Below are 17,184 nucleotides of genomic sequence, written 5' to 3' on the forward strand. Positions count from 1 at the left end.
AAAAGGAAAGGAAAGAGGGGCAGGGAAGGGAAAGTGGAAGGGAAAGGGAAGGAAGGAAAGGGAAGGTGAGAGAAAAAGGAAAAGGAAAGGAAGAACACTGCATCATGACAAGAGAAACTGGGAAATTCCTAATACAGTGTCCGTTAAAAAATCATTGTTTGCAGCACATCCACACTTGGTCATTTAGGGGTTGTCAATGCCTCTTTTTCAATGAAAATAAGAAAGTTGAGCAATTGCAGCAAGGGGCCTGTAGCCCTCCACAGCTTTAATATTTACTCTCTCGGTTTTGTCAAGGAAGAGTTGACAATCTATTCAGTGGGAAGGCCATGTTTGCTTCCATGTCAGGAGCTCCACAATAGCTGCTCTCTGCCTTGGACACTCTTCCTCTGATAGGCACATGACCTGTCCCTTACGTCTAATTCTGACCGCCTCATAGGTCAGTCCATCTCCGTCCACATCCCCACAACTCTGTGAACCCTCTCAGACTCATTTACTCCATTTAATTTTCACTTGGGATCTCTCCCATCTGCCTTTGTCTTCCCAATTTCCCAGGATTCTCCCTAGAATCTCAGTTCCTGCCCTCATGGGGGAACTGTTCCTGCATCATTCCTCATGATGTCCAGGTCCAGAACCCAGCTAAGGCCTGGCCCATAGAAGGTGCTCACTGAGAATGTCTGTTGACTGAACTGACTGAAACATCACCCGAGGAGCAGCCCTAGAAGCCAGGAGCAAAGCCCAGACTCACACAGGAATATGAGAGTATTCACTGGGGGGAAAAATACAAATTTAAAAATAAAGGTAAGAAGGGCTCAAGGGGTGGATAGGTAGATGTCTTTGTTACTGTTCTTTTCTCTCATTTCTCTTTTACTTAGACAATGGGTTGGTCATATTTTCAACTGCTCTCTCTACCAATGACTCTGGGCAGTATTGATTTGGCATTTCATACCCAGACGCTGAACATGTTTGCCTCATCTCCAGGTTTGGGACTCTAAACCCAAACTGTATCTCCCAACCAGATTCCTTCCCTCTTCCATTTTGGTGGTAGCACCGTTGTTGTGGTAGTTCAGGCTCCACTTGTCTGCATATCCACATGTCCTTGTGATTGAGTGGCCATTGCTGCTCTGGTTTGGATGGCGGGTAAATTAAAGGTGTAGATGAGATTCTGAACCAAAAAGCAAGTGTGGGGAAGAGAAGGAAATAGAGACTCCTGGGACATTTATATATTTTTAGTTGTCAATGGACCTTTATTTTATTTGTTTATATGTGGTGCTGAGAGTCAATCCCAGTGCCTCACACATGTTAGGCAAGCGCTCTACCACTGAGCACAACCCCAGCCCCTCCTAGGACTTCTCCCTCCCCCACGCCCCCTGGGACTTCTTGATGGAAGATACAGATGGAACTGACTTAATGGTACTGAGGTAGATCTGTTTCAGGGCAAGAGGCACAGTGGGAGAAATCCCCATTCTCCTTGTCCTGAAAATGTATTTTGTTCATACATTACCTGTTGGTTGACTTGCTTACTATTGGCATATCAACTTTCAATAAATAGAATTTTCCTTTCATTGTTCTGGGAAAGCTTACTATTTTAAGGTAGCCTATTAAATTTGAGTTTTCCTATCACTGTATTTTTCCAATGTGCTGGTGGGCTTATGTGCAAAACACACTGATTCTTAGCTCCCTGGTTTCCAGCCTGTTTTAATGTAACTGTTGATTGATGAAATGAACTGTCATGTGTCATGAACTGTCATGTGTTACGAACCATCTTCCACCTTGAGTATTGCAATAGAGATGGTATCACTATTTTAGATACTGGGGACATGAACCTGGCATTGGATAAGGGATTGAACTAGCTCTCTAATGCTCCCTTTAAAGATTAAGATTCACAAGATGAATATTTAGTGGTTTATTTCTTCTCATATATTGTGCTGGTAATGTGCACACATTAATTTTGGCTTTCTCTTTGGCACTTTGAAAAGGCACAAGATGAAACACTTAAAAACAGCATTCCAGGGTAGCATCATTAGCTGAATATTCATGATTACACTGTGATTGTATAATTAAATTTTTTTTGATATTGCCTCAATTTTTGGTGGGATGGAACTCAGTGTTAGGGGATAAACCTGGAAAGTTTATGCCATGGTTTGGCATTACCATGGAATTAAGGGGATCATTTCCCAAAGCATGGTAGCCTATGTCTATAAATTTAAGTAGTTATAAGGGCTCAGGGTATCTTTCCATGAGAGAAGTACTTAGAAAAAGACACAGTGTGAAGCAGATCCATCATAGGATATGGCTCCATACACACAGCAAGTGCAGAGCTGACATCAGACTTCACTTGGGTGTGTGAGCTTCACTGGAGAGCTTCCTTCTCCAGGAAGCTGCTGATTTCTTTTTCTAACCCTCTTATATAGGTGGTCCTGGGTATTTTTTGCTTCCATGAAGTATTTTTGAAGAGTTAATGAATGGAGAAGGATGATGGGAAAAAAAATCACTGTTTCACACCAAACATAGTAATCAATGAGTGATGCAGGCCTGAGTGCTCTGTTGGTGCTAAAATCAGTAAGTGAAAGATTGTTGGGGAAACAGACTATCTTCAAAGGGTGACCACTGGCATGCAATAGGAAGAGATACCTTGACATTGGAGGATACCTTAAATAAGCAATGAGATTTAAACAATTGAACATCATGAGACCAGGAGCAAACTGATGTCGATGTACCTCTGGTTCATTCCCTCTGCATCACTGAAGCAGCATTCCTGCCCACAGTTCTTAACCTGAATTGAGTAGGAGGAAACAATCCAACAAACCCTCAAATGAACCCTTATAAAAAGTGCAGGTCCTTATAGACCAGAAAGGCTTGGGGCAATGTTTGTTGTTTAAAGGGGACTAGAGAGATGTGACATCTAAATGTTGCCTGTGATCCTAGATTGCATCTTAGATGGTGGAAACAGCTACGAAGGGTGTGGATTGGCTCATGTGGGGAAAATTGAAAATGGGGTTCATGTTAGATAATTACATAGTATTGGTAAAAAAATTTCCTAAGTGTGATAATTGCACTATATAACAAAAAGTCTTTGTTCATAGAATATCCATAGTGAATTATTTACACCTAAATTGACATGATTCTTGTTGCTAACTTCCAGATGGTTCATATATGAATTATGTAAAATATATTTTAATGATGGTATTTATTGTATAATTAATAAAAAATATGCACGATATTTCAAAAGTAGCATATTAAGTATATTGCATGTACTTGCATTATACATGCATGCATACCCATGCTCCTGTGCATGCATAATGCAAGTGTGGCAATGTTGACTGGTGAATCCAGATGGAGGGCATCTTTTTTTTTTTTTCCAGGGCCGAGGACTGAACTCAGGGTCTTGCAAGTGCTAGGCAAGCACTCTGCCACTGAGCTAAGTCCCAACCCCTGGAGGGCATCTTCGTTGTATAATTTTGAAACATTTCTAAAGGTTTGAAAAATTTCAAGCTCAAAGGTTGGGAAAAAACTTTGGAATTAAGGAGGAGACAGTGGACAACATTTTGAGCTGCGAGATTCAGGTTCATGAGAAAATAGCATTTCAAGGGCCCCTGTCCCTTCTGTGAGCACAGCCAACACCCCCATTCATTCAGGAGGACTCTTGGAAGGTAAATGATGAAGACTCTTAAAATTAGTATTCACCAACAAACTTTGAAGTGAGATTAATTGAGATAGTCCATTATTAAATATTTTTAGTGTAGAAAAATAACCGTTGGACATCTTCTTTTTCTTCTTTTGTGTTCACAAGATTAACTCTCTCTTCTTGTGCATCCCTAGCCCACAGGCTTGTTTTAAGAATAAATACGAGTTAATGAATGTGAACACACTTTTGTAAGCTGTCAAAATAACTTCTCTCAGCCTCTTCGTGTTTGGAATGTGACTGGAGCTGAATTATAATACCCAAAGTTGCATTTAACTCTATATGGAATGTACATGCAAAGGACAAGGGTAACTAGTGACTTTATTAAGAATCATTCCATACATGTATGATTTAGAAAGATAAAGCTGCCTTCGTTTACACGAGATTAATATAGTTTTCCCCATCGCTTTTCTAGAAGAGTGTCTAAACACATATAACAAATATCTTTTGTAGTAAGAAAACAAAACTTCACTGACTTTCTGTGCTCATTTAACCAGTTGTGTTTATGGAAAAATCTTTCCCTAGAGGCCAGAAAAAAGAGCAAACAAGTACTTTAACATAAGTCAATAGAACGTTCAATAGAGAAAAACCAGGAGTTGCTTGCTGTGCTCTTATCATCTGATAAGGCTTTTCAGTATGTGTTCAGAACTTTATTGTTACACTAAATATGAACTGGAGTCAATGTTTGTGGAATACTTGTCATGGATAAGGAGAGTGAACATTTTGCCCTTTCCGGGAAGGCAGACTGGAGTATCGATAAAATGGTGATGATATGATCCCGATGGGAAGAAAACATGATAGAAAGCATTAGGGGGGCAACCAACATAATCCATCATCTGGAAGCAACTTTCCTTCAGTTTCTGAATTTGACGGAATTCTTCAGCTGGTATAGGCAATTTGGGGGTGTGGCCTGCAGTGGGCACTATTTTCATTGGTAATAGTTGTGGGGCCCTAGCTCAATCAGACTAACACTAGGTTACTGCCCTTGTCATTTGGCATAGAGGAGATTATCTTATGAAAAAAAATATATATACATTTAAATATATTAAATATTTTTAAAGAGTAGAAAAGTAGCTTTTGTACATCTTATTCTTTTTCTTTTTTTGTTTTTAGAATATTAACTCTCAGGCTGGGGAGATAGCTCAGTCGGTAGAGTGCTTGCCTTGCAAGCACAGGCCTGGGTTGGATCCCCAACACCACAAAAAAAAAAAAAAAAAGAATATTAACTCTCTCCTTTTGTGCATCCCTAGCTCACAGGATTGTTGTAAGAGTGAAGGAGATGACGTATGTGAAAATACTTTTGTAAGCTGTAAAAATAACATCTCTAAGCCTCTTTGTGTTTAGGATGTAACTGGTGCTGAATTATAATACCCAATGTTGTATTTTATCTGTATATGGAAGGTACATGTGTTTGAAAAGGGCAATTTATATATTTATATAAGTTATGTATATATATAGTAGCATGTATCGAACCTTGGAACACTTAACCACTAAGCCACATTCCAAGCCCCTTTATTTTTTATTTTGAGACAGGGTCTCACTAACTTCCTTAGGGCCTCACTAAGTTTGTTGAGGTTGGCCTTGAACTTGTGAACCTCCTGCCTCAGTCTCCTCAGTGGCTGGGATAACAGGTGTGTGATACTACGCCTAAGTGATAATTTGATTGTGATACACGTATATACATTGTGAAATATCACCACAATCAAACTAACATATCCATTACCTCATGAATGTAATTACATTCCTTAAAAGTTCCTAAAGTTTCATACCACAGAGAACAGGATAAGTGTTTTAGTTTACACTGAGCGAACTCTGGCCATAGAAGTATAAATAGTAATTGGTGTCATCATACATGGTGGCACAATGCCTTTGAGCTTGTCATGTATTTAGAGATATTTAGAAAACCAATGACTACTCGTGAATGTTTTCCTTCAAACATTAGATCTGGCTCATCAACAATTCCAGTGTAACTAGGAATTAAAAATGTATTTGGATGTCTTTTATTTATATGAAGAAATGAACTACTTACCTGAACAACATAATTCACTTTGAGGAGCTAAAACCATTTAAGAGTTATAACTTATCCTTCTCTTTGCTGTATATTCATAACTACCAGGTTATTTAGACATTTCTTAGTCCAGTGAGAAGTCAAAAGAAAGAAGACGTGGAAAAAGATTTTGAAGTCTCTTAAAAAGTAGTCTAGGAAATCTGACATGAATAACAACTGATTTTAAGCTCTTCCTTTTTAAAAACATTAGATATGTTGTACTTTACAAAAATCACTTGTCATAAGTAATTTGTGCCCATGTTAGAAACTCTTCTAAAATTACTTTTCAAATAGTCTCACAGGAGAGTTTTTCTATAGAAGTAATTCAAATTACTTCCACAGAAAGTGTCAACAGGGCTGGGGATGAAGCTCAGTGGTAGAGAGCTTACCTAGCATGCACATGGCCTTGGAGTTTAACCCCCAACACTGCAAGAAAAGGACAGGGATGGAAGGGAAAGGGAGAGAAGGGAAAGAAAAAAGGAAGAAAAGTGGAAGGGACAGAAAGAAATGAGTCAAAACAAAAGGGCATGTGGTACAAACATAAATATATGGCATTAAAGGTCTTACAAAAAGTTTTACTAAACTTTGGAATTTTCCTTATATATCAATTGGATGATATTCTGACTGCATAGAATAAGTAGCGCTTAATAAGCATTGTGGCAGCCTGGCTGAAACCAGAGGGGTGGGTGGCAAGGGGGCTCTGGTGGGACCTGCACTGCTTGGGGGTGGGTGGGGCATAGTGGGGGGGAGGGGCCAGAATGTCCTCGAGGGTAGTGAGGACACAAAGTTGGTGGGCGGGGCATAGCAGAGGGGAAGGGGCCAGTTTCCCTGGCTCCACACCCACCCCTCGCATTCTGTTCCTAGTCATCGGCTTGGTCGCAGGGTGCAAGTTTGGGCTCCCACCCAAAGTCTGGTGTCTGCAGCCTGTTTTCGTGCTTGGGCAGGATGTAGCTGCCAAAGTAGTTTTGGTGTGATGCAGGGGCCAAGGGCCGCCCCTCAGTCTTACTGGGACCTGGGTCTGGAAAAAATATTCAGGGTTGTGCCAGCATTGCCTGAAGATGGAAGAACAGGCCCTAATCATGATACCTTTCATGGGGAGCTGGTAATATGTGCAGCTATTGGATTTTTTTTACTGTTCTCTTGTTTTTATGGTGAAGTGTTCAGTCTGTTAGAAGCAGGCTTTATGTGAAAAGAGAAAAAAGTTTGCTCTAAAACTTTCTGAACTAACTGAAGAAAAATGTAAACTACTTGATAAAGTTAGCCTTCTTCAAAAAGAGCATGAAGGCTTACAGTTATCTTTAAAGGATGTCAATTCTGAGAAGGCATCAAAAGAAGTGCAACATTTGGAGATAATACATGAAATGCTGAATAGTTCCAAATCTAAACTTGAGGATAAAATACTCTTTCTAGGAAAAGAGCTAAAAGAAATCTAAACATTCTGAACAGGATGAATTGATGGCAGATATAGCAAAATGGGTAAAGTCCCTAGCAGAGAAATCAAAATCCCTCAAATCACAAGTAGCTGAAGCTAAAACAACCTTCAGAATACTTCAAATGAATGAAGAAGGACTTAAGGTAGTAATAAAAGAGTCTTTGAATGAAAATTCCCATCTGCAGGAAAGTCAGAAACACCTTTTACAAGAAGCCAAAGTATGGAAGGAAAAAGTGAATGACCTTAATAAACAGAAAATAACATTCGAAGACTCTAAAGTATAGGCAGAACAAGTTCTGCGTGATAAAGAAAATCACATTAAATCTCTGACCGAACGCTTGCTAAAGATGAAAGATCAGGCTCCTGTGCTTGGAGAAGACCTAACAGATGATGGTAACTTGGAGCTGGAGATGAAGAATGAATCAGAAATAGGTGCTCACTTAGATAATCAGCCAAAAGAAGCTTTGGAGGAACTGGTTTATGCTGCTGAGTTAAATGCCTCTTTAAAACCTTAGAAGGAGAAAGAAGTCAAATTTGTACTTTATTATCTGAAGTAGATGAAACAAAAGAAGATCTTATAGAAAGTATTAAAAATCTTCAGACTGAACAAGAATCTTTGCAGCCAGAAAATACACAGTTTGAAAATGAGAATCAGAAGTTCAACAGAAATTTAAAGTAAAGATGGAACAATATCAAGAAAATGCAATGAAACTCCACAGGAAATTAAGAGTAGAGGAAAAGTGCCAGTTAGAGGAAGAGGAGAGGTTTTCCGAAGTTGATAAAAAGATCAGCTGTGCAGCTGAAGAGCTGGAGACCTATAGAAAGCAAGTAAAAAATCTTGAGGAAGAATTGGATGCAACTGTTCATTATTATCAGAGGCAGAGTATTTCCTATGAGAAAAAAGCACGTGATGCTTTGGCAGCTTGGAGTGCTGAAAAAAACCTCAAGTATTTAAAGATAGTAAATGCTCACAACAGACAAAAATTAACTGAAATGGAGTTTAAATTTAAACTTTTAGAAGAAGATCTTTATGCACTTAATGTTTCAAATACAGCTTTTGGCAGAGAGCTTCCCTTATATGGTCCCTCACCGTTGGTTCAATCTTCATGTGAAATGAGAGCTTTTCATTAGGAAAAGAAGGATCCACTTAGATTGTCATCTTTACATCCAAGGGAAGGAGGAAGAGGCTCAGGAGGCCCAGAAGATCCTCTGGACCATCAGATTAGCAATGAAAGAAGAGAATCAAGCTATGATACAGTAACTGATCCTCATAGAGCACCTGCTGACCCTGAGCCCCTGTCATCGTCACAGGAAACAGAAAGTAAGAGGATGATCCTTCCACCAGGCCGACCATATTCTGATCTACCTCCTCTTCTAGAAAGGCAATATGATATGATATGCCTCTAATTATGGAAGACCGTTGAAACCAGCAGAACCGCCTCCAATCCAATGCAAATGTCTGCTCACTGAGGTGTTTTCCTCATTATCTTCCGCCAAGAGCTGAATTTTAACCCCCACCCCCACATTCTGAAAGGAGAAGTGAGTTCCCTTCAGGGTTGATTCCACCTTCAAATGAGCCTGCTATTGAAAATCCAGAACCACAACATGAATCCTGATGATATTTTTGATTTCTCTTCAAGATATGACTTATCTCTTATTTTTAGTTTAAGTAACTGCTTTTAGTTATTATATTTTTGCTCCAATCAATGCTTAATTAAATTAGAATTTTGAGGATAATATTGTGTGAATAAAAATGATTTCAATATGAATCTTATGAGTAAATTATTTCCATTTTATTTTATAGTGTAACTTTTAATTTGATTAATCCACTATTACTTAAACAACAATGGGAATTTTATATACATAATCTTGCAGCTGGCCATATTTTAAACTCCATAATACTGTGCTTTATGCCAAGAAATATATTTGTTATGATTGTAACAAATGTGAAAATACCTTTATGCTTTATGAAATATTTTAATTGTTTTAAAGTTTTGTTTGGCATTGGTGATACTAATAAAATCGGTTTTTCCATTATAAAAAGAATAACTAGAGCATAATTAAGAGCAAATAAGAAAACATGACTGAGCATGTCATTTAACAGGAGATTTGAAGAACAAAAAATTTTCAGTTCTCAGAAAATTTTTAGGAATTGGACACCACAATTTAAGCTCACTCTATCCCCATTTTCCCTTATATCTTTTTTATTTTGTGCCCATTTTCATAAAATTAAGATTTGCATTCTGCTGTGGTTCACTGATATGGGGAGTGACCTAGTTCTTTTTTTCTTTCAGGGAGACTTTGGCTATATATACAATGTTTTAATTTTTAAAGTATTTTTAAAATGTTACTTGAAAAAAGAAGTCAAAGCGTTTCCATAAGTTTTTAGGTATGAACTGATAAAGAAAACCGAGGTGAAAGGGAACTAAGTACAGTTCAGCAGAACCAGGTATAATATCCATGCACATGAATCCATAGGTAAGAGAAAAAAGAAACTTAAAAATCCAAGATCACACATTGCAGTGTTATAGGGCGCAACCTAAGAACAGACCCATCAGCACTGAGAAGTCCACATTTGAGAGTCTTTATTAAGCCCACCAGCTGACTGTCTCACTCACACAATGCCCCCAAAAATAGCTATTGGGAGAACAGCCCTGACCAACGGGTTGTAGGGGTTCTTATTACCAAAAGTCGCATCAATCATTAAGTGTCTGTTGCTATGATTTGAAATTACAAACTAACATCATGAGATCATCAGCAGAGGGGGAAGCGGGTCAAAATGACCCTTACCTAGGTACAAACTAAAGAATGGTTACTAACATCCACACAATCACTGATCACATGGTACATCGTTTAGGAGGAATAGGAATCAAAAGAGAGCAATTTTTCTTTACATAGGAATTATTATTCTGTATTGTTAAACATGTCACACTAAGTAACTGATGATAGGTACAGAGGCAGGGTGTTCCTATGGGAGAAGCTTATTTCCTACGTAACATGGAGTCTCAGAGCAAAGTGGAGTTTATTTAGTCGTTTCCCTCATAGTCTGGCCTAGAACATTCTAATGGAGCCAGGTCTGTCAACCCTTCACTTTTGTAGAGAGTAGAAAAGTAGGTGTTGGACATCTTATTCTTTTTCTTCTTTTGTTTTCACAGTATTAACTCTCTCCTCTTGTGCATCACTAACCCACAGGATTATGTAAGAATGAACGAGATAATGTATGTGAAAATACTTTAGTAAGCTGTAAAAATAACATCTTTAAGCCTCTTTGTGTTTAGGATGTAAATGGGTACTGAATTATAATACCTGAAGTTGTATTTTATCTCTATATGGAAGGTACATGCGTTGGACAAGGTTATTTATATATGTAAAAAATATATATATATAATATATATATATATATATATATTATATATATATATTTTAGCACGGATTGAGCCCAGGTATACTTAACCACTAGACCACATTCCCAGCACATTCTTTTACTTTTTATTTTGAGACATGGTCTCACCAAGTTCTTCAGGGGCTCACTAAGTTTGTTGAGGTTGGCCTTGAACTTGTGAACCTCCTGCCTCAGTCTCCTGAGTGGGGTAACAGGTGTGTGATACTATGCCCAGCTGATTATTTGATTCTGATACATGTATATACATTGTGAAAAATCCTCCTCAAACTAATTAACATATCTATTACCTCACAAATGTAATTACATTCTTTAAAGATTTCCTCAACTTTCATACCATACGGACAGGATAAGTGTTTTAGTTTACACTGAGTGAACTCTGGCCATAGAAGTATAAATAGTAATTGGTGTCATAATACATGGTGGCACAATGCCTTTGAGCTTGTCATGTATTTAGAGATATTTAGAAAACCAATGACTACTAGTGAATGTTTTCCTTCAAACATTAGATCTGGCTCATCAACAATTCCAGTGTAACTAGGAATAATTCACCTTTAGGAACTAAAACCATTTAAAACAGTCATACCTTATCCTTCTCCTTGCTATATATTCATAACTACCAGCTTACTTAGACTTTTCTAAGTCCTATGAGAAGTTAAAAAAAAGATCAGTCATGACCACTGATCTCCCTCACTTTTCAGAGGTATAAATGAACACAAAGACATTCTGAACAATGAGCCCTGATAATCAAGCACACAAGAATAATCCTGTGTAATTGAATGCAGGAAAGTTAATAGATGAATATTTGTTATATATGTACTCTTACGGAGTTGATGATAATAATTATATAAGTACCAAGTACTTTGTAAAAAAATGTTTCTTTGAATTCTAACAAGTCTTTGAGGTAAGTGTTATATTTACCTCCATTTGTACAAATATGAGGTCAAGTGCATTGCCCAGAGACACATGGCCAACAAGTAGTAGGGGGACTTGGACCCATATTTTGCCTAAGACCAATGAGCGTACTTTCATTACTTTCCTGTAGGCATATGTTATAAGGAGTTGTGTAATAGTTCTTTAGTGGTATTTTCCCCTTGTCAAATAGAGAAAAATGTTGTGCCAGTCAGGAAAATTAGCAGAAAGTACCAATTCAAGTACTTTCAACTCTGAGACTGTTTTTCTCCCAATGTCCCTTAATCCCAACAATCCATGACTTATTCAGGTCATAAGCAACTCCCCTTTTCCAAAGAGGAAGAAGTTATATCATTTTGCCCTAGGTTTGAATTAACTTATTCAGATTGCTTTCCTAATAGTGAACTCTAATGTATTATGGGAATAAAAGATTTGATGTTTGGAGGAGAAATTGCAGATGATTTTGGAACAGAGACCCTTCAGAATGGGTAGATTTTGGTGAAAGTTATCCAGCCATCAATCAACATGTGGTAATGGTTCTTGGGTTCTTGAGGGTATGAAAGAAGAATTCACAATGAGTCAGGACAGGGATACAGAGGCATGGGGAGGCCCTTGGAGACAAGTTCTCTCTCCTGCTTTTGCTGACCCTGAAGATCACTGTATATCAGAATCTTTCTGGGATGAGGGTGGGTATTTGGAATAAAAAGTAGTCAGGACATGAGTCCTTGGATTTTAGTATTCACCAGACATATTCTTTGCTTTCTTAAAAAGTGGAGATTTCTGAACTCTCTCCTATCAGAGACTGATTTAGCAAGTAGCCTGAGAAACTTGGATTTCATCAGTCTCACAGGGGATTCTAATACAGATGGTCTGAGCACTAAAGTTTTGAAAACTTTGGTTGGGAGTCTCTCCCCTTGGGCTAGTAGGCAAGTCTAACCCCAGCTCAGGAAGTTATCCAGTGGCTTCCCTGAGGGTGTGCACTCCCTGGCTGAGCAACTGATGGTGATTGAATGAAAGAAGGGCTTCTTCTTTTTGGGAACTTTCCTTAATCTAAGCAATCAAACCCCTTTAAGGTCTAAAAAGTTCTGTCACTGGGACAAGCTGCCCTACTCCTCTGTAACTCTTTCCTGGCCTCTGGTGTCTTGCCATGTACGGTCCTGGTTTGGAGGCAAGGTGACAAGGGAAGAGCAGCCAGCTGCAGAGCCAATGGCAGCATGGTGGTCATTGGAAAAACACTGGATTTCCAGAGCTGAGACTGGGACAGTCACAGTCCAGCTGGGATGGCGGCCACCCTCCTTGCACAGAAACCCTCATTGTGTAGAGCCATGGCCAGCCCCCTATGCTGCTGGAGGGCTGCGCCATGGTGTCTCAGGTCAGTGGAAGAACTCTATGGGTATGTTTGCTTTGCCTGTCAAAGTTATTCCTTTTTTCCTTAGTGGAAAAACGCTTTGTGGTTTGGTTTCTTAGCCTCACTTCCTAAACCTGCAGGAGGCTGAATGCAGGCAGCCTCTCCTGGCCTGAGAAGTAGCTCCTCTATGCCATACTTTTGTCAAAGTGTATTATTCTGAGACTTGGTGTTAGCTTTTATTTTTTAATTCCCTCTGAGGCTATAACCAGCACATGCTCTTCCTAAGACTGGAGAAATGAAATCTTAGAACAGCCCCTTGGGAGGATGAGGATGAGGAAGTGCTAGACAAAAGAGTTCCAAGAGGAAGGGCTGTCCTGCTGGTTGGAGACCCTATTGCCTGCCTCACCCAATGGTTCCCGGTTTTATTTGCTGAGAGAGACCTCAGTGCATGCTTACTGAATTCGGTTTGGAAGTGGAAAGTGTGTTTTCTTACGTGAGGCCTCTCGGGTGGAGTTCAGGCTGTTTTGCTCTCAGCTTGGGCTCTGGGATGAAATAGGGCCTGTTACAGACAAAGCTCTGTTTGAACTGAAATGAGTCACACGAGGTGTCCGGGAGGAAACGGGTGAGTGCTGGGACTGGAGGAGCGTGGCCCTTAGTAGAGGGTAGGCTGCGTGAGTGATCGAGCTGAATACTCCCATTTTTGGTTTAAAAAAAGGCGTAAAATATTGAAGTTGTGAGATGTGTGTGTACATAGATAACAAATGGGGTCTGAAAGGAATTCTTTTTTTTTTTTTTTCTGCAGTCCCGGAGATCAGACCCATGACCATGAATGCTAGGCACGTGCTCTAAGCCTGAGCTACACCCCTGGCCATGAAAGGAACTTTTAAGAGGAATTGTGAAAACAGTTTTAAGCACAGACACAATGTAGAATAAGTGTAGCGTACCTTCTGGGTGGAAAGAGAACAACATTCGGCTGGTCAAACACATCTTGATATTTGTCAGAACTGGGTCATCGCCCTGTCCATGATCTGATTTGATTCCAGGCAGTTTCCCTATCTAGCTACATTTTGCAGATGCTGACATTACAATGACATTAATTTGCAATTGCTTAATGTACAGTGACTGCTGGGCTAGTTGTGAGGGTAAGGAGAAAAATGTTCCAGAAGCTTTCTAACTGGTAAGAAATGTCTTTGGAATGGAAACCTGTCCAAATCTGAATCATTAGGGATTGACAGTATAAAGGATGGTCCTTGGAAGGGAGTCCTTAAATTGCTTATGATATGGGTTTTCATGGGTGGAATGTGTCTCCAAAAGCTTAGGAAGCATGTGCAAGAAATTCTGGGAAAAAAAAAAAAAAATTCTGCCCTCTGACTCTAAGGTTGTGAAGTATTGCTTTTTCTTTTTTACTTTTTTTCTTTTTTTGGTACTGGGGATTGAACCCAGGGGTGCTTTACTACTGAGCCAAAACCCCAGCCCTTTTTGTTTGTTATTTTGATACAGGTATTCACTAAGATGCTTAGGGCCTCACTAAATAGCTGAGGCTGGCCTCAAATTACAGTCCTCCTGCTTCAGTCTCTCTGGTGGCTGGGATCATAGGCATGCGCCACCATGCCTGTCATTATGAAGTCTTTTGAACATTGCTGCTGAAAGACCTGGAAACAACACTATAGAGAAAGGATCTAGAGAGTGCAGTATTACTTAAGTCTGATTTTTTTGTGGCATGGAAAATTTGGCACCTGGGTTTGTCTTAGGTAAACATGCAGGCCTGTGGAAAACCAATCCAAATGTGAGCCTGTCTCCATGCTGGTAGTGCTCCCACGGAGGTGGTAAAACCCACAAGGAAGTCTGTGAGAGGAGTGGTGAGCACTGAACCCCAAGGAAACCCAGTACTAGAGGGCAGGGAATCTCTGCCCAGGGAAAGCAGTGTTGGGACAGGAAGCAGTGTGGCTGTGGTAGGCAGACTGTAAGCCAATTTTCCAGAAAAAGACTAAAGCTCCTAAGAAGATTGTGTTGGGGTTGATTGTGCTGAGCCCAACTGCAGACCTAAGGGAACACTGGTTCTTAAGAGGTGCAAGCATTGAGACCCGGGAGCAGATAAGAGGAGATGGGGCTGAGAGATCATCTTGAGGCTGTGTTAAGAAGGAAAAAAAAAAAAAAAAGTTTGAAAGTGACTTGCATACAGGACACAGGTGACCATCATCATCAAGTGGTCCCCTCCTGGGGAGCTGTAAGTCTCTGAGAGTTAAGGAAATCATCTGGGAGAATCAGATGTTGCCATGGTAACCATATCAACTATATAAGTTCTATTATTTTGAGACATGTTTCTTGGGCAACTGTACCTCTAGGATTAATATGATGGGATTTTTACTGATAATAATAGTCAGGGCTTTCCCTGTATTAACTCGTAACCATAAGTCTATGAAGATACTGTATTTTATCTCTTCTCATTTTAAGATGAGGAAGATGAGATGCACAGAGAAGAGAATAACTTGACTTTAAGCCACATGTCTTGAAAATGATAGAATTAAGATAGAATCTGACTTTGGAATGCATGCTCTTCACCCCCAACCTCTGTACCACCCTCTGTGCCATCCACTAGTGGTCTAGGAAAATTATAAAAGTTACATTTCACCCATTGTAAGCAATTCTTCATTGAGCTAACCTTGTAAGATATAGTACTTTCTTTCTTAAATGATTTAACTGGTAGTTTTATTTTATTACATACACACCTGCTTTTCTTACAATGAATCCGTGGCTGCCACTGCAGCGAAAGGTATAAGGGCTACAGCTTCATAAAACCAGAAAGTGTCACAAAAACAAAATGGCAAAGAAATGAAGTTGGACCTCTACCTCACACAATATATAAATTAGCTCAAAATGGATCAATGACTGAAATGTAAGAGCTGATAGTCTAAATTCTTAGACAAAAAGAGGCATAAATCTTTGTGACCTTGGGCTAGGTAGTGGTTATATATGACACAAAAGTATGTGTATGTCTATACATGCATACACACATACACACACACACAGGAAAAATAGATTTCAAAATCACCTCTATTTCCAACAATATTCTCAAGGAACTAGAAAGCCTACTCACAGAATGCAAGAAAAATATTTGCAAACCATGTATCTGATAAAGGATTTGTGTCCCAAATAAATAATTTCTAAACTCAATATTTAAAAGACAAATAGTCCCATTAAAAATGGGCAAAATATTTGAATAGATATTTCCCCAAAGAAGATACACAAATGGTTAACAAACATATTGTACTTTGCTGGTAGGAATGTAAAATGGGGTAGCTATTTTGGGATATGGTATGGTAGTTCCTCAAAAAGTGAATGAAACAGAGTTACCATATGATTCTTCAATTCTACTTGTTGCTATATACCCCTCATTGAAAACATATGTCCATAAAAGAACTCAGTATACAAATGCTCATAGCAGTATTATGCATGATGACTATAAAGTGAAGACAATTCAAATGTCTGCTGGTTGATGAGTGGGTAAACAAATTTGGCATGTCTATACAATAGAATATTATTCATTCCTAAAAAGGAATGAGATACTGATACATGCTGAAATGTGATAAACCTTGTTGTAAAGGCCCGATGTTGTATGACACCATTGATATGAAATGTCCAGGACAGGCAAATACATAGACACAGAATGTAGATTAGAGGTTACCAGAGGCTGTTGGAGAAAGGGGAGAATGGAGAGTGATTGCCCATGCATACTGGGTTCCTTTGAAGGGTGATGAAAGTGTTCTGGAAGTATATGGTTGTTTGGGCTTCACCACTTTGAGAACCTACTAAATTATGTGTTTTAGAAAGGTGGCTTTTATAGGATTAGGATTCTACTCAATCTGAATAGATACATACATACATGCATACATACTAAATAAAGAAAATGGTGCCTGCAGCAAATCAAGTCACCATTCCAAAATGCAATAGCAGGAAATCTTACCAACTTCATTTTGGAGATAGGGACCAACAGGAGCTGGGACCAAAGTCCTTGCCAAATGAGCTTCCTTTTCTTTTTACTTCTCATTTCCTCTCTTAAACTTTGTGACTGGAAGAACTGCCTGGTTTAGCAAGGAGGAAAGGAAGGAAGATGGTGTTTTGATTTGAATATTGAAGTCTTGTGTCATGATCTGTCATTCACACCAGAGTTCCATTTGTATAACAAAGTAACAATGGTGAGTAATGTCTCTCCATACTTTTAGTTTTGGGCAGTGCTGTTCTTTTATCTGGCTGGGGTTTTTAAAATTTTTTTTGGTTTACTTCTGCAAATTTAGTGTTTTTTTGAGGAGAGAAAGTCCTCATTGAGAACACAGTTCAAGTCCACTGCGACCTAACTGGAAGA

The 17,184-nt window shown here is 39.0% G+C and overlaps 1 pseudogene across 1 annotated transcript; it reads left to right on the forward strand.

Annotated features, from left to right (window-relative positions):
- The first annotated feature begins 6,614 nt into the window (after positions 1 to 6,614).
- On the forward strand, positions 6,615 to 8,469 carry LOC306642405 (melanoma inhibitory activity protein 2-like; annotated as a pseudogene). The gene has a single exon. The product of its transcript is annotated as a melanoma inhibitory activity protein 2-like (transcript).
- The last annotated feature ends 8,715 nt before the right edge of the window (positions 8,470 to 17,184 follow it).

This window comes from Sciurus vulgaris (genome assembly GCF_902686455.1).
Source record: "Sciurus vulgaris genome assembly, chromosome: 12".
Lineage (NCBI taxonomy): Eukaryota > Metazoa > Chordata > Mammalia > Rodentia > Sciuridae > Sciurus > Sciurus vulgaris.